The sequence below is a fragment of the Chenopodium album genome, chromosome 8 (genome assembly GCF_948465745.1).
Source record: "Chenopodium album chromosome 8, dcCheAlbu1.1, whole genome shotgun sequence".
In the NCBI taxonomy this organism is placed as follows: domain Eukaryota; kingdom Viridiplantae; phylum Streptophyta; class Magnoliopsida; order Caryophyllales; family Amaranthaceae; genus Chenopodium; species Chenopodium album.
The window spans coordinates 67,796,147-67,814,725 of record NC_137841.1 but is presented as its reverse complement, the minus strand read 5'-3'; the positions used below and the strand labels follow the sequence as shown (position 1 = coordinate 67,814,725).

General features: G+C 37.5%; 1 long non-coding RNA gene across 4 annotated transcripts; it reads right to left on the bottom strand.

Moving 5' to 3' along the window:
* Nucleotides 1-770: 770 nt before the first annotated feature.
* Nucleotides 771-18,553, bottom strand: LOC145556376 (uncharacterized). 4 transcript variants are annotated; one of them, XR_014091846.1, is made up of 9 exons: nucleotides 18,412-18,553; nucleotides 17,482-17,744; nucleotides 17,070-17,329; nucleotides 16,571-16,684; nucleotides 16,107-16,198; nucleotides 1,889-1,957; nucleotides 1,571-1,589; nucleotides 1,128-1,263; nucleotides 771-1,027 (listed from the first exon to the last, which is right to left on the bottom strand). It is a non-coding gene; the product is annotated as an uncharacterized LOC145556376 (long non-coding RNA). The 4 variants fall into 4 exon arrangements; XR_014091848.1 differs by having other exon boundaries at nucleotides 1,571-1,586; XR_014091845.1 differs by lacking the exon at nucleotides 1,571-1,589 and having other exon boundaries at nucleotides 17,482-17,747.
* Nucleotides 18,554-18,579: the final 26 nt, after the last annotated feature.

The window sequence follows — 18,579 nt, the reverse complement described above, 5'->3', positions numbered from 1 at the left end:
GTTCTTCATCTCGTTCCCTTTAATTTCCTCGAAGCCTCTCACCTCCCCCTCCCCTTCTTTTCCCTTCCTTTCTTTTTCTTCCTTCTTTGCTATCCAAATAGAGCGTAAATCTCAAATTTTTGAATGCACAAAGCTACAAGATATAACATTTATCCATTGCTGACAGATTTTGAACCAAAAAATTACACATAGGAAATAAACCCAAGATTTATAATGAGCTTAAAAGCAAAACCATCTGATCAAAACATCCGCATTTCAAAGTTATGGACACAAATTCATAGGTCGTACCTTTCAAAATGTAAACCCCAAATTTATTTTTCACTCCGTAATAACTTGTCATTTTGGTGCAAAATAATCTGTTTTCTTTATTCATAACTTTATTTTATTTTGAATATATATGTATTGGGTACAATTGTACATGTATGATGTAAAGTAAATTAAAATTACATTTATTGAGTAATAATTTAGAAGCTGTATCGAAATAACCTACAAAGCCAACAACCAATTATTTTTTATTAAAGTGTTGGAATAGAACCAACAAAACCAAACATGTAGCATCTTTTAATTTCTTAAGAGCATTAGGCCGGAAAACTTGGTTTGGTGATTCTTCTGAGCCACAATCACCACAAACTTTGGGTTCCACTTCTCATCAAAGACGCATGCCAAAAGTTTGGAATATATTTGGTTACGAAAGTTGAAAATTATCGAAGGATGATAGTCATGGGCAACCCTAAATGGTTTTGGAAAAAAAAAACAAAAAAACAGAGAGCTTAACTAATAATCAAGCAACAACGCATACCAAAATATGATAATATGTTCAACTGACATATAAATCAAACAGAGCCTATAATGACCCATTTTAGAATTGCTTAAGCTTAAGACAACATTTACACGAGTAACATCTTCGGCAAACATATCTCATGATGCTTTCACCTTAGACACAAAATTGTCAATCATTTCGACCTTAAAAGACTAAGTCCTTAGATGCCCTATATTGTGAAATCAACGACCATTCCCTGGAGTTAACCTAAAAAGCATAAGAACAAACAACATCAACTAATGGTAATAGAAAATTTTCCTTTTCAATTTTTCGGAAATGACGAGGAAGGGGGAGTGTAGAAATTTACAGCAGCAATTGATGGCACATCAGAATGCCCTGGTGATCCATGAGATACATCCACCCCAAATTATTGTGGGCACTTTTGAAATTAGTGGTATAGAAAGAGTATGCTCAACAACGAACATGGAGTTCAACCTACCAAGCTGTATGAAAAATAGACAAATATGAGAAGCCACACATTTAAAAGAAAATAAGACCATCAATAAGCACCAATCTACCTCTAATTTCTAACAATTCTGTGAAACCCAAGCCTAAATTAGTACTACTAAACAATTTAAAAATCAAGTTGGGGTTGTGTTTACTTTCACACAGGTGGAGTGAACAAATACAAATACATCCAGTGTGAACCTCAGGCTAATTCCTGCTTTATTATGATTTTTTTTTTAATGATTTATTATGATTATGCCACTCTCATATTTTTGAAATATAAGAATGTCGTATATGCAATACCTGAATTTTCCATAGCCTTCTTGTGGAAACCAGCATGATTATCCAAAACATGTGAAGTACAATATAAGTTCCAATTAATCTTGAAAGTGAGCTTTAAAAAATACCGAACGGAGACTGAATAAAGATGCTCAAGTATGATATACTCCGTAGTAACTCTATCTTTACACAGAACAATCAAGTTAATATACCAAATACCAGGGACCAAATTGTGTAACATGTGGTCCTTTATACATGCTTAACTAAAATTTCAGAGATTTATCTACATGGAAATTAAACACCTATAAGATACATATTATCAGAACATACTTGGGCACTTACAATGAGTTTGTTTTGCAAGGATGTGAAGGTCAAATGATAATCCATTTCAGAATTCGATAAAGGTGTTACCTACAAGATATGAACATGTAAGTAGAGTGTTAAAACATTTAATTATGGTTTAGTGGAAGTCTAAGATCATAAAAGTGGAGAAAATAAAAAATCGTTCAAAACCAAAACTCACTTCTCAAACCTACTTCACTATAATCAATTTCTATCTCAAAAGGCACGAAATCTTCACCATATGCCTCATTTATTTAGAAAAAATTCAACAAACACAGAAAAATTCAATTACAAACTTAAACTAAACCAAAAAAAACCTCAAATTTTTTAATACCCACAAAAATTCCCATCTACCTCATTTCACAATCAACCAAATAAATCAAATGTTGGGTAATTAACCATCAAATGAACAACCACTAGTAGAATAAATGTGATGAGAAGCGGTTATAGGCAAGCGGTTTACAAAATCCGCTTCCCATTAGATTAATAAAAAAAAAAAAAAAAGAGGGAAGTGTAATGGCCAGCGGTTTTGGCGCGAACCGCTTCCCTTTTAACTAATGGCCAGCGGTTTGGCCTTGAACCGCTTACCATTAGTTAAATTGGCAAGCGGTTCAAGGCCAAACCGCTGGCCATTTAAAAAAAAAAAGCGGGATATACCCTTTTCTTCTCCTCCCTCTGAAATTTCAGCAGCGCACTTCACTTCTTCTTCACTTCTTCGTTCTCACTTCACTCCTCCTCTCTGTCTCCCGCCCTTACTCCTCCTCTCTGTCTCCCTCGTCCTCACCTCTCTTCTCACTTCTTCAGATTCCGGCCACCACCACCACCACTCCATTCATATTCAATTTTTTTTATTTGGCTATTAATTGAAGCTGCGTTTGGGGGGTTGTGGGTCGAGGCTGCTGCTGGCTGGTGGTGGGTCGAGGCTGATGGTGGCTGGTGGTGGGTCGAGCCCAAGCTAAGCACGCATTCTTCAATCTTTGTCTTTCTCACTCTTAAATTAGGGTGAGTTCTTGCTAAATTTTAGTTTCATATGTATTAATTAGTATTAATTGTTTGGTATTCCAAAATTTCAAGTTAGGGTTTCAAGTAGTTAATCCAAGTTTCATATGTAGCTTTGAATGAAATTGTTTGAATTTGAGTAGCTTTGAATGAAATTTATGAATAGAATATATATTAGTTAACATTTTAGTTTGTTAAGTATGGTTAGTAAATTGCAATGTATGAATATATATATATAAGTAAACTTAGTTTGATTTTGTATGTATGTTAATTTAATTATTAGCCCTATTTAAATTAATGAACTTGTTTGTTGTTGAATGTCAAATAAATGCAAATAATAATTGAATGCTTGCATCATCATTTGCCTAGATACCCGTTCGAGTCTTTCTCAATAGGAGAAAGTCTTGAATAGTCCTCAGTTGGGACTGTTCTTGGACGTTTAATCTCACTTAGGTAGTGAATGTATGTCTCTTTTTCGATTTTAAGGAATATCCGGGCTTCTCATTTTCTCACCATGTTCTCTGGGTACATATGTAGGTAAGTTATTACCTACATCGTGTACTTGGAGAACTGGGGGGAAATGCTGCCGGATTTTCCTTAAAATTGAAAAGTTGACATACATTCACTAGTGAGATTATACGTTCAAGGATGGGTTAGGTTGGAGTGATAAGGACCTGTTGGGAGCATTCATTTTTACGATTTATGGATAATATATATGCTATGTACTTTGATTACATAATATATGTTACATTTATCATTGTTTGAAATGTGTTGGTATGTTTAAAGGCAATTTAAATCGTCAATGGATCGCGGTTGGATGTATGGTAGACGTGATACATTGGAATTTTTTAATGGGGTTCAAGAGTTTTGCAAGAGTGCTTCACAGTATCATCTTAGAACGGGTGTCAATTACCTTTATTGTCCTTGTGTCAATTGTAATAATGTCATAAGGGTCAATAGTGTGGATACCATCATGGCTCATGTACAATGTCATGGGTTTAGGCCTCAATATCATGTTTGGGTTTGGCATGGTGAGAAGGGATCGTATAGGGAGAATGTTGTTGGAAATGAGACGCATGTTGAAAGTGTCGAGATTCATGTTGAAGAAGAAAATGGGAGTGATGATGGTGGTGAAGGGGATGACACCGAGGATGGTGGTGGTGATGATGATCACTTGGATGAGATGATGCGTGATGTTGAAGGTGAATTTGGTGACCGACCTGATGTATTTGAGTCATTATCAGAGGCTGCCAACAAGCCTTTGTATCCCGGGTCCAAAAAATACACAAAACTCTGAGCCGTGCTTACACTATTTAACATTAAGTCTAAGCATAACTGGAGTGACACTAGTTTCACTTCTTTGTTGACTGCGTTATGTGATATTTTGCCAGATGGGAATGAACTTCCTAATTCCTATTATTATGCAAAGAAACTAATGTGTCCATTTGGTTTGGAGTATAAAAAGATACATGCATGTCCTAATGACCGTGTTCTGTATCGAAATGAATATGAAGAGTTGGAGGAGTGTCCACGTTGCGGTAAGTCGCGTTACAAGCGATCAAGCTGCAATGCTGGTAGTAAAGGACCTCTTGCCAAGGTGTTGTGGTATCTTCCTATTATTCCAAGGTTAAAGCGTCTATTTTCAAGGAAGAAAGAAAAATGGTTTGTTGAAGCATCCTGCTGACTCTCCACAATGGAAGAACATCGATATGAAGTTTAGGGCATTTGGTGGTGAAGTCAGAAATTTAAGGCTTGGGTTGTGCACAGACGATATGAATCCATTTGGCACTCTTAGTACTAAACACAGCACATGGCCGGTACTTTTAGTGATTTACAACTTGCCTCCGTGGTTGTGTATGAAACGGAAATATATAATGCTTTCACTTTTGATAACGGGGCCAAGGCAACCTGGAAACGACATTGATGTTTACCTTGAGTCCCTTATTGATGATTTGAGAAAGTTGTGGGACGAAGGTGTTACCGTTTATGATGCCCATAAGAACGAGATGTTTCTTTTGCGTGCTGCCCTTATGTGGACCATCAATGATTTCCCTGCATATGGCAATCTGTCCGGGTACAAGAACAAAGGGCATAAAGCATGTCCCATTTGTATTGATGACACACCGAACGTGTACCTTGACCACTATGGCAAAGATGTGTACGTGAGGACCCGAAGATTTCTTAGCCGCGATCATTCGTATTGTAAGCAGAAAAAGGCCTTCGATGGGAAAGTTGAGGAGGGGGTTGCGCCTAGGCCATTGAGTGGAAAGGAGGTTTATGAGAGAGTGAAGGGTATTCCATGTGTTTTTGGTAAAACAACGAAACCAATTGACCCAGACGCTCTCTTTAAAAAGGAATCAATCTTTTGGAAGCTTGAGTACTGGAAAGAACATGATGTTAGACATTGTCTCGATGTGATGCATATAGAGAGGAATGTTTGTGATGCAATTCTGGGGACAATTATGAACATTCCTGGAAAAACGAAAGATGGCAAGAATGCGCGGTTAGATTTGCAAGAGTGGGGTGTTCGTCCGGAGTTATGGGTTCAAGCTAAGGTAGGGATGACAAAGGTTAAGGAAAAGGGAAACGAAGATGGTGGTCAAAACCGTAAGGGGAAGCGCAAGGACAAGGCCACGGGTATCGCAAAGAAGAAAGGTGATGGAAAAGGAAAAAACCAAAAGGTGTATTTACCTCCAGCTTGCTACACATTATCAAAGGAAGAAAAATGGAGGTTTTGTGCTTGTTTGTATGACATTAAGCTTCCTTCTGGGTTCTCATCAAACATGAAAAAGTTTGTTTCCTTAAATGGAGAATTGAAGTTGACAAGTATGAAATCCCATGATTGTCACGTGATGATGCAAGTTTTCCTACCGATTGCACTTCGTGGAATTTTACCAAAGCACGTGAGAGAAGTTATAACAAGCCTCTGTGGGTTTTTCAATACTATCTGCAGCAAAGTTCTTGATCCCTTTACACTTGATGCTCTCCAGGCGACTGTTGTGGTAACTATGTGCAAATTTGAGATGTTTTTCCCACCTTCACTTTTTGACATAATGGTGCATTTGATTCTGCATTTGGTTCGTGAGATTAAGTTGTGCGGTCCAGTATTTATGAGGTGGTGCTACCCTTTTGAACGACACATGGGTACACTGCAAGATAAAGTAAGAAATCCAGCCCATCTGGAAGGCAGTATGATACAAGGAATTGTGTCCGAGGAAATTGGGAATTTCGTGGCAGAGTATGTTGCCGTTGCCGAACCTATTGGGCTTCCTACATCCCGACATGAAGGGAGACTTGATGGTCATGGCACAATCGGGTCAAAAAGGATTTGGGTTGCTCGAGATCAAATCATGCAAGCTCACTTATTTGTGCTTCATCATATTGCGGAGGTTCACCCATATTTAGAAGAGCACATGGATAGTTTGCGTGTTGAATATCCATCAAAAGGGGAAAAAGCACTAATGCAGTTGCATAATAAGATGTTTGTGAAGTGGTTCCATGATCGTGTGATGCGTCAATTGGATGAGACTGTGTCTGATACAATAAAGTGGCTAGCTTATGGTCCAAAGGAAGATGTTCATTCATTTGAGGGATATGATATAAATGGGTACACATTTTGGACTGAAAGTCGGGATCAGAAATCCTCATCGACTCAAAATAGTGGTGTCACTCTTGTGGCTTCATCAAAGAGAGTTTGCAAGTGCGAAGGATACATCACTAGTTGACGCACTTTTATCATACTATGGACGAATTCAGGAAATATGGGAACTAGATTACCGTGACTTCAAGGTTGGTCTATTCAAGTGTAAATGGGTCGATAATAATAGGCGCAACGTGAGAAATGATGACTTCACTCTTGTAGATCTTGGCCACTTGCGGGATAGTCTTGAACCATTCATCCTTGCATCTCAAGCTAAGCAAGTGTTCTATGTAACTGACCCGTCCGATCCAAGATGGTCCATCGTCCTATCTGGCAAAAGGATAATTTTAGGGGTTGGAGAGGTTGAGGACGAGGAAGAATATGATGCATTTGATGATTCTCCCCCTTTCACTGCTCCTACACTTGATGTAGCAACTGATGTAGATGATGATGCTACTTATATTCGATCTGACCACAATGAGGGAATACACGAATGAGGTACTTTTATTAATGCATGTTTTATTTACTAAATATCTTATGCTCCAACAACTTTGTTTATTTCGGGAAGTGTTTTATTTTATTGTATTTTCAATGTATAAGCATGTAATATGAACTAAATATATGAATTGTTTAGAGGATTATATATATGTGAATTTGTTATGAAACCAAAGAAGTTGGGTAAGTGTTTGTCTTTCATCGTGCCTCAGAATTGATTGCCATTACTGATGACTAACAACATGCTTTGCTTGTTTACTGTAGGTGTGCGCATATCATGGATCCTGATGAGAACCTTCATTCTGATGAGGATATGGATGATGATGATGGTGACGAGCTGTATGATGTTAATAAGGAGACGGATATGGGGGAACCGGAAGACCAAGCTTATGACCATTTCCAACATAAGCTTGATGAATTTGAGCGTATAGCTGAAACTGCCCCACCTATTGATGATAATGTGGTTACCGAATTTGTAGGTGATTCACATTGTGAAACTCAAATGCAAAGGCAAGTGAAAAAAACCGGTGGTGGAGGAGGGGTAAAGCCACTGGTGAACAGAAGGAGTAGGGGTGCAACTAAAGCTTTCAAGAAACCTGGCGTTCCTATGGTGCTTGAGTTTGATGAGTTAGGTCAACCTACTGGCCAATGGCGCGACAAATTTTCTAGTCAAGTTGGCATTGTAACTCGTAAAATACCAACCACACTTGAGTTTGTCGAGATACCTCACGGGTTGCTTCAAACATTTTGGGACGATACTATGGTAAGTATTTATTTCAATCAAACTTTTATTTTAAATTCATATATAAATGTCAAAAAAAAAAAAATGCAAAAACAACCCCCGGCCTTACCCGAGGGCTGCAGCCGGCAGCTGCCTGGGTGCTGCAGCTGCCCGGGGCTGCTGCCTGGGTGCTGCAGCTTCCCGGGGCTGCTGCCTGGGTGCTGCAGCTGCCCGGGGCAGCAGCCTGGGTGCTGCAGCTGGCCTGGCTGCAGCCTGGGTGCTGCAGCTGGCCTGAGCAGCAGCCTGGGCCTCGGCTGCTGCCTTGCCCGATTCTCGGGGTTTTTTTTTCCATTTTTTTTTCATTTTTTTTTCTCTTGCCTAACGTGGATGTTTGCGCCAATTACAGAGTATGTTCCATATTTCTGATGAGCCGGCCAAGAGAAAAGTCTTTGAAGCTTTTGTACAGGAGAGATTAAAAAACTTCAAGAGTTACTTGAGGACGAGATGGATCCATAAGAGAAGAAAGAGAAGACCAAAGAAAAATGTGCCTGCAGATGGAGAAGAAGAGAAACCTGATAAGAAACCGTGGGATTTATATCCACAAATAACGGTGGATGATTGGGAGAAGTTTGTGGAAAAATCTTCCACTAGGGCCGCACTTGTATGTTTTTATTTATCAATAGAGTCGGCTACTCATATTTAGTTTCTTATAATGACTGATGCTAACATATATTTCTGAATGTGTAGGAAAAAAGCGAACAAGCTAGAATCAATGCCGGAAAGAAATTGTATAACCATCATATGGGTTGTAAGACCTTTGCGGAGTCAAGACCAAAGTGGGTCAAAGCGGGTCTATACCCCAAATCCATAATGTCATCAACTGATAAACCACTTTCTTCCACGGTCACAACTTTGGTTAATTGTGCAATCGACTGGTGGTGTGCTATGCATGGGATGGACAAGGAAACCGACAAGTATGTCATGCAACCGGATAAGAAAGTAGTAGCAGATGCACTTGTAAGCAAATTTTTCTACTTATTAATTATATTTCCTTGTCAAGTACATTGTACTAAGATCTGATAAATTTTTGTGTTGTTAAATTAAGCTTGAGCATACTTCGGAAGTGATTGAAGGCAAGCGACTCCAAGCATCGAACATGATCCTTTCACCTTAGCTTTGGGAAAACCATACCACCCCGGGTGAGTAATAGGTTTTGGCGGGAAACAACTAGGGTGGGAGAAGGTGATGGGTTTAGAATACACCAAATCAGCAAAAAGCAAATTAAGTGTTAATTCGCCACATCGGATTGATGAGAAGGAAAAGGAATCAATTAAGGCGGAGATACGCGCGGAGCTGCAAGAAGAGATGCAAAGTCAATTCAATGCCATTCTGAAGCACATGAACTTGCCGCCTTTGCCATTTCCCACGAGTACCCCATTAGACTCATGTAGTCACCCAGGAGGCCCCGAGGACGATCCAGTAGTTGAGAGAGAGGTAATTTTAGTAAAAGGACGAAATACGTCTGTAGACACCTAAAAATGTCTCCCCAAAACCAAACCCGTTGATGAACACCTTTCACCGCCATTATTGGTCGAGTTGAGTATTTAATCTTTGGAGTGCTTAAATCCATGTTCTATCCAATATATTTCATGAACCAATCCAATTTCTAGCTCATTTCCCTAAACCATAACCTATTTTCCACTTTTCGTGTCCACATCGCAAAACTGAGAGAAACTGATTTTATGGATATAAAATTTTGATCCAATTATTATTTTTTTGAATAGGCCTTTAAATAAGCTTTCCAACCATATATCATAAGCCCAATTCCGAGCTATAACGAAAAAGATATGAGCAAAACATTAAACTCGGCCCAAAACCGACACCCTTCTACTAAAACAGCCATATCTTAAAATCTACAAATTATTTTAACCTGATTCAAACTGGGTTGAAAATTAGACTTGATAAGCTTTCCAATGATATATTATATGCTTTATTCCAAGTAACGGATCAAAAGTTATGATGATTTTAAAAACGGGTAAAAAACTGGAATTACCGCGCAGCAGCTAAAATGCCGCGACGCGGTAAGATCTGACGTGGCACGGGAGAAATTCCCGTGACACGGTAATTTGGAGGGCATTTTCATGTTTTTTAGAGCCCCGTGACTTGGCATAAGTACCGTGACTTGGCATAAGTACCGTGACACGGTGGACTTTGCCGCGTCACGGCATTTTCTGCCGTGTCACGGTGGGTTGCTGCCGTGTCACGGTGCTTAAAACTTTCCCGCGTCACGGGGAACTGTGCCGCGACACGGGAATTACTGCCGTGTCACGGTAGGAATTCCCGTGTCACGGTGCCAGTGCTGTGACACGGGACAACTCCGTGTTTTTTCCGCGTAATCCCTTCACGCGTTTTAACTCCCGTAGGTCAAATATTTCCCGCGTCACGCTAATTTCCCCCGTGACACGGTAGAGTCTGACCGTGTCACGGTACAGTCTGACCGTGTCGCGGTAGCCTTTTTTAGGGTTTTTATCTTTTTAGGGTTCCGTGTGTTCCCTCTGCTCATTTTCCCTATAAATACCCCCCTCCTTTCTGCAGTTCGGGGCAGCAATAATCATTCTCTCTCACCTTGCATCAAAAATCATCCTCTTCTCCCTCTTTAACCTAATTTCTAGCCTCCTTATTCTTCCATAATAATTCCCCTAAGCACTCCAAGGAGTCTATACTTAATCCGAGGTTCCGTCCTTAAACCAAGGCGTGAAAGGTACAAATAACTGAGGGTTTGGACCAAATCAATTCTACTTTTTATTTAATTTAATTTTCATTTGCTTTATTATTTTTATTGAAGTTACTAACAGTTTATTCATGATGTAGCAATTTAAAGGAACGTGCGAACTGTGAGTAATTATTAATTAATTTAATTACTCTTATTTTATTTTCTTATTGCTAGTATCATGATTAGGTTATTTTATATTTGATTTGACTAACTCTATTATTGTTGAATTGCTTCCAATATTAATGTTTATTTTATTATATTTATTGGTCACAATATTGCATGTTAAAGGGAATATGTAATTGAAAATCACGACTAATAAGATAATTTGGACAACCGGTTTAGGTTCCTTTTTAATCTTGTTATTTAATCAAGTGATCACAAATATTTTAGAATTATGTGTGCATTAATTTTGAACCAATTTAGTTAAATAATAGTTTGGAGCAAATTGAATTATTGTTTGTATGCCTTTGAGATCACAGGAATGCTTTTCACTATAAGAATCGAGTAGAGGCCAATACGGGCGAATGTGACTCCATCACTCACTTCGTACCATCATCCCCGATCCTCCTTTCGTGGTTCCGAACCATATGGAGTTAGTAATCTCATGGATTATGAATGGGGTGTAACCTTCACGGGTCAATCGTTGTTGCCTATCGTTGACCCTTATCGTGGTTGCCTTTTTATGATCCGTGAACGGTTTACAAGTTCCTTAAAAACTTGTTGGCGGCTCCCTACTTTATTTGTCCCTAATCGTATGTGTCAATTCCCACTTCCTATGAGTGCCAAGCATATTCACCACATGCTTTTAACGTAGGCGCACTTCGAGCGACGCCTACAACGTCATATGAAGTTCGTCTAATGAGGTCGTTTGCATGTTTAATTATTTTACTTTTGCAGGATCCAAATCCTGGGGATGCAGAGTCACTGAAGAGAGCAAATCTGATGCCCGAACCTTTCCCAGATGTTAAGGTGAACTTCACTACGTAATCAGCTTTTCTTATGTTAGGCTTTCGTTTATTATTTCTTAACTTATGTCCTAACTCCTAACCAAATATGTAGGAAGAGACGCCTTGTGAGCTTCTTCACCCCGGGGAAACAACTGGTGGACAGTTGCAGTTGGTGGGGTATGGTAGTGCACAACCTTTTGACAAGGTGCATTTTAAGTCTAATACTAGCACCCATTACATATCGGTCGGGATCAATTCTATAGTTGCTGGGTTTGAGGACTTACCACTACCGGTGCCTAGAGAGGAATATGATTTTTTTTAAGCTGCGTGACGCGACCGGGAGCTTTGTGCAATGGCCACGTGATCGGTTGAGGTTGGTAGGAGGGGTAAGTAAACAATACTTGTATGTAACTACTTGTATGTAACTAGATTAACATGTGCTTTGTGCAATGACCATGTTTTTTTATGCTACTAGATTACTATGGACATTCATTCCGCTAAAAGGAAGAAAGTGGAGAAGCAAAAATCCAAGGAAGAAGGTCCTCCGAAGATGGAACAAGGACAAGTGTCGAAGAAGAGTTCGAGAGCTTCATGTACTCCACTAGTAGAAGCCAAAGTCCTTAGGTCGCTTTCAAAAGCGTGTACTTTTCTTCACAGCCGTGTTAGTGAGTTGCCTACGGGTACACATATTCAAGTGAACTTGCCTAAGGCATTGTTCCACTATGATGAGGATTCGATCGCATACATTTCTAGAGAGGATGTGACGGAATTTCTAACCGGTTCCATGCTTAACATTTCCATCATTCAAACATTCATGAGGTAAATTAAAGAGACTATTTCTAAACATATTGTATTTTTGATATTTTCGTACCAAAACAATGCAACTAGTAATTACTTGCACACATTACTTTCTTGAAGGTCACTACAGGAGCTCCTTGCTAGTAAACCCGATGGTGAAGCAGCAGTTGGGTGGTTATGCCCCGAGCAGACCTCCGTAACCAAATGCTTGCATAACCCTCGTGATGTGATAGATTACCTTGAGCGGGGTATTAGAGAATCAATGCGTGCGGGAAACAAGTTCTTATTAGCCCCTTGTTTTGAGGAGTAAGTTTAAATATGTCACTCTTAATTTGTTTGTTAAGTATAGATGTTCACGCATAACAATTGATGGATTGATATTTGCTTTAATATACATGTAGTCTACATTGGAGCCTTATGGTGATTTGTGTTTCCAATAACACAATCTACTACTTTGACTCGGCTCGTATATGGCCACCAAGGAAGTTGCTAGTGAATAACCTATTGAATAGGTACATACCGCTTTATATATTTTGTTTTGTATCATCACCTAAGTGATTGAGTGGCTATGTTCCTAAATCGTTTGTTTTTAATTTTTTTGAAGTGTTATGAAGAAGTTGAATTGTCGTTCCGTTGCGGGTCCCACGTGGAAATATGCGAAGGTAAAGCCTTGATATATTGATTTATTTAATAAAATTGCCTTGAGTTTTATCATAGCATGACTATATTAACTTTGTGTCATTTTAGTGTGCGCAACAAGAAAACGGCGTTGACTGTGCCCTATACGTGATGAGGTTTATGCATGACATAGTCAATAGGTGCACTGAAGCCCAGCACACATTGAGGAGGTACTTGTTTTTACTTTTTTGCGATTAAATTTCGGGTAAAAGTCGTCCTAAAACTAAGTATAATGATAATTTGCTATGATTCCAAACATTAGACACCTAAGACAAGTTGTAATTGACATGTTATGATAAAGAAATAGCTCATTAGATAAGAAATGTAGAAATCGGGCAACGTAGTAGTGAAATAGGCGATTTTGGGTAAAAGCCGTCCTAAAACTTAGTAGAATGCTAATTTCCTATGATTTCAAACATTAGACACGTAAGACTAGTTATAATTGACATGTTATGATAAAGAAATTGCTCATTAGATAAGAAATGTAGAAATCGGGCAAAGTAGTAGTGAAATAGGCGATTTTGGGTAAAAGCCGTCCTAAAACTTAGTAGAATGCTAATTTCCTATGATTTCAAACATTAGACACCTAAGACTAGTTATAATTGACATGTTATGATAAAGAAATTGCTCATTAGATAAGAAATGAAGAAACCGGGCAAAGTAGTAGTGAAATAGGCGATTTCGGGTAAAAGCCGTCCTAAAACTTAGTATAATGGTAATTTGCAATGATTTCAAACATTAGACACGTAATACTAGTTATAATTGACATGTTGTGATAATGAAATTGCTCATTAGGTAAGAAATGTAGAAATTGGGAAAGTGAGCACCCGAGGCAACTACAGCACTTGCCTCGGGTTATGCCAGGCAGCTGCAAGCAGCCAGCCACCAAACTGCAACAGCTGCCAGGCACCAGGCATCTTCCAAGGCAGCTGCAGCATCTGCCAAGGCAGCTCCTGCAGCCACCAGCCAAGGCAGCTGCAGCAGCCACCAGGAAGCTGCCAAGGCAGCTGCAGCAGCCACCAGGCATCTGCCCAGGCAGCTGCCTCCTCCTGCAACAGCCCAGGCAGCATCCGTTCAAGAAACCGAGTCGTTCATGCAATTTTGTGTAATTTTTACGTACTTGCATTGTTAGTGTATTAGACACCTAAGACTAGTTATAATTGACATGTTATGATAAAGAAATTGCTCATTAGATAAGAAATGTAGAAATCGGGTAAGTTAGAAGTCAAATAGGCGATTTTTGGTAAAAGCCATCCTAAAACTTAGAAGAATGCTAATTTGCTATGATTTCAAACATTAGACACCTAAGACTAGTTGTAATTGACATGTTATGATAGATAAATAGCTCATTAGATAAGAAATATAGAAAACGGGCAAAGTAGTAGTGAAATAGGCGATTTTTGTTAAAAGTCGTCCTAAAAATTAGAAGAATGCTAATTTGCTATGATTTCAAACATTAGACACCTAAGACTAGTTATAATTGACATGTTATGATAAAGAAATTGCTCATTAGATAAGAAATGTAGAAATCGGGCAAGTTAGAAGTCAAATAGGCGATTTTTGGTAAAAGCCGTCCTAAAACTTAGAAGAATGCTAATTTGCTATGATTTCAAACATTAGACACCTAAGACTAGTTGTAATTGACATGTTATGATAGATAAATAGCTCATTAGATAAGAAATGTAGAAAACGGGCAAATTGGTAAAAGCCGTCCTAAAACTTAGTTCGTTGAATGCTAAATCGGGCAAGTTAGAATGATGTTTGAAATATTTAACATATATATATTATTATTTTTTAATTATTAGTTTGAATTTTATGTAATATATGAATGATGTTTAATGTTTGGTATTTTTTTCTTTTCAAAGGTTTGTAAGATTCAAAGGGAAGGCCCTTTGACAAAGGAAGAAGTTGATGAAATTCGCGACATGTGGGCTTGTTTTGTGACATTTGATGGCATCTAGGTAGAATATATAATATATATATGTGTGTTAGTTAGATAATGAATTTGATTGAGTTTATATTTTTAGTATGTAGTAAATCCATATGTACATTATATTACTTATTTTGTAATTAGTACTATACATTATTTATGAGTTTTATATATGTTATTATTATTATGAATTTTATTGTTATTGAATTATTATTATTCCAAAATTTGTAATATTTTTAATTAATTATTAATATTAATTAATAATATTAATTAATAATAATATTAATAATAATAATAATTTTTAAAAAACTGGATTAATGTGCATATCAAAATAGGTCACTAATATTATTATTATTATTAATTATATATATTATTAAAAAAAAAAAATACAAATGGGAAGCGGTGTTGGCGCCAAACCGCTTGCCATTCCCCCCAAATGGGAAGCGGTTGTGAACCGCTGGCCATTTACATGGCAATTGGGAAGCCCCCCAAACCCATGCGGTTCAAAACCGCTTCCCATTTGGGGTTTTGAATCGCTTCCCATCATATTTTTTCTACTAGTGAACAACAATGTTTAGAAGATATATTTTTTTGTTAAACCTTAATTTCTACGATTTACTCATCAATATAGGCAATAGCAATGGACAAGTATATTTTATAATCTTGGGGTTGTAATAATTATGCAGATTGTAGCAAGGGTGTGCCATTTTGCACACAAAGAAATCACAGTGCAAGTAGCCGATTAAATTCCTAACACTCATATTCACTACCTAGTCACGAAAGCTCCATATGAACTCCCAACATGAAATCTAAGTCCAAAACACCACTTAGCAGTTGCATAGTCCAGATTTCCAATAGACTTCAATGATAATGATCAAATTTCAGCTTAAGTTCATACATAAGATCCTTAACCATTTTTCCATTAATCCTACATTAACTCAAAACAATTCGTGAAAAGCCCATATCAAACAACAAAGTACACAATTCAGAAACCTAGTGAAATCCCAGATGTGTGAGGCCGAAATTTGTTAACCACAAAGCAATTTTTCAACATCTATTTAACAACCCCAGCATGAACACCAACTGCTTGTTAAAATGCCAGTATGCCACAATGAAAACCCAAACAAGATGGAAGGAAATTCAACATTCAGATATCAAGGGAACGGAGGAGAGAGATAATGATCTAGAATCTCCTTTCTAATACCACCACAAGCTATAATCATCTGAAACAACTTACCTCCTCCAAGTCGAACATCTTGGCAGAAGCTGTTCAGCACGGGAATCATCAAGTGATGGCAGATCTCTTTAAAATAGTTCTTTACCCTTTACCTGCAAAATTGATAGTTTGAGTACTTAATCATTGTGTGTTCGTATATCAATTTCACTCCATCAATACCAAAATTTAATAAAAGCAAAATGAGAACTCGAAGGCTCTGCTAACCAGAAACAAAACACACGAACACAAACAAAGTCACATACTGAAAGCTCCAAAAGGATAAGTAGGCATACAGAAAAAAAAGAGGAAATAATAACGGTGCTTATTACACCTGAATTAGCAAAGTGATAACTGAACATAAATCTTAGGCTGATACAAAACACCAATGTCCACCACTATGAATTAAGGGGGAAATTTAACAGCAAATATTCCAAACCAATTGGTTGAATATTAGAACAAAATTAGAGATGGATGGGATCACTTACCACCCAATTCTTAAGTACCAATTGATGATCCCTTTACCATCAGAAACTCCTTTAAACATGTTTAGTGCCCTGTATAATCCACAGAAATAAACCTCCGCAATTGCTCCAGCAGCCCTGACAGTAGCAACAACCACCATAATTTCACTTGAATCAACTTATACACCGACTCCAATTGAAATCAAAATGTTATAAACCTAGTGCCACCGTCGCACCTAATCTTTGATGCCAAAAAATTCCCACCCAAATAAATTTTACAGTATCTAAGGAACCCTAGAAGAAATGGTTCAGTAAAATATAAAAAATATACTTTTATACTCCTCCCATTTTCTCTAGATCCCTTCATATAAATTAACTACTTACAAAGTTATAAAGGTCAAAAGTTGAGCTTAGTCCAAAATTGAGCAAATGAGAATATACTCACAAATAAACATTAATATAGACAGACATGGAGCACCATATATATATATATACGATTAAAAATGAATAATTGTATACTTACTCTATCAGCTTCGGCCACAGTCGCTAGAAACTCTCTTTCTAGGATTAGGTGAGCCTCTTTCATCGCATTCCAGAGACAAATGAGCTGAGCCTTGGGGCATAACATAGAAGAGGAAGCTGGAGAACGTCGACACTGTTTTTATGTTAAGCAAGTCGTTCTCCGGCTGTACCTCACACTCCCTTTTCAAATGAGGAACAACATACACATAAGACAATACCAGAAGGTGCAAAATATATTCCTCCATATCTTCTGGGTTATAGCTGCAGAATGACAGCAGAAACACAGCAGTCAGCATGCAAAAAATAATGTGCATATTACTGATCAAAGTTGACAAGCTGAATTAAGAATTGTCTAATTTCATTCAAAAAAAAAAAAAAAATCAAATAGTCAAATGGGTTCAGAAAGATCTTACCAATATATTAGCATGGGCATAAATTCGGCCACCATCATCTATATGAATGACAACATCAGCTCAATAATCTTCATTAAAAAGGCGGTCATACAAATTTGTTATTGTAGTGCTCACAGAGCCTTGGTCTTCATAAGATGACATGCCCTTGGACTTAAGCAAAACCCTCTTAGGTTGTGCACCGGGCAATGGAGGTGCTAGTGGAGGATTCACACTCTGAATTGTCGATCACATCTCCATTATACACATTTTATTGATTTCAACTCCTGCTAATAATGAAAAAATACTCAATTTTAGTAAATCATCAATTTCTTAATCAAAATTTAGAACTCTTCATCTTCTACTCAAAGCTTAAATAGATTATATAAGGGTCTTATCAAATACATTGCCTAAAATCAATCTCTAAATTTAGTCCATCATAATTTTCCTTTTTTTTTTTTGTCTTAATCTTTTCTAAATCCAACCCAACAAATACATGAATTTAACAATTTTTTAAGGAAATACATACACAAGTATATAATAACAATTAAATAAGATCCCTTTTGGGTTTTATGAGATTATGATCAATTATACAAATGCAATCATAATTGAACTAACAATTACTATCATATAAGATCATACTGCAGATAATAAATTTAAGAGAATAGAAAGAACAAAATTATGAGTTGTATCAGATCATTTCACAGACATGGATACCCAAATGAATGACAAAGCTCAAGTAAAGTAGAAATTTTTACACCCATGAATATTATAACCAAAATGAGAAGAAAACTCAAAACTTATAGTTCAATGACAAAAAAGAATGCCTGAATTAAGAAGTTGCTATTTAGAAGTATTGTTTATAAAAATTGAAGCCTAATATTTTAGAAATGAGCAATTTTTCTATCTTTCTATTCAACCACAACAAATTGAAAGGGAAAGAAAATACATTACAAGTTTATGAGTTTCGTCTATATTTTAAGTGGTTGCAGTCCTGAGATAGCGGCAGTCGGATGCCGGAAACTTCGCCATCACCAGTACCCCTGCCGCCGTTCATCGCAATATGTCTCCTCTTTTTCTTGTTCGACAAAAAAAGAAAACCTGAATCAAAAGGGCGAAAAT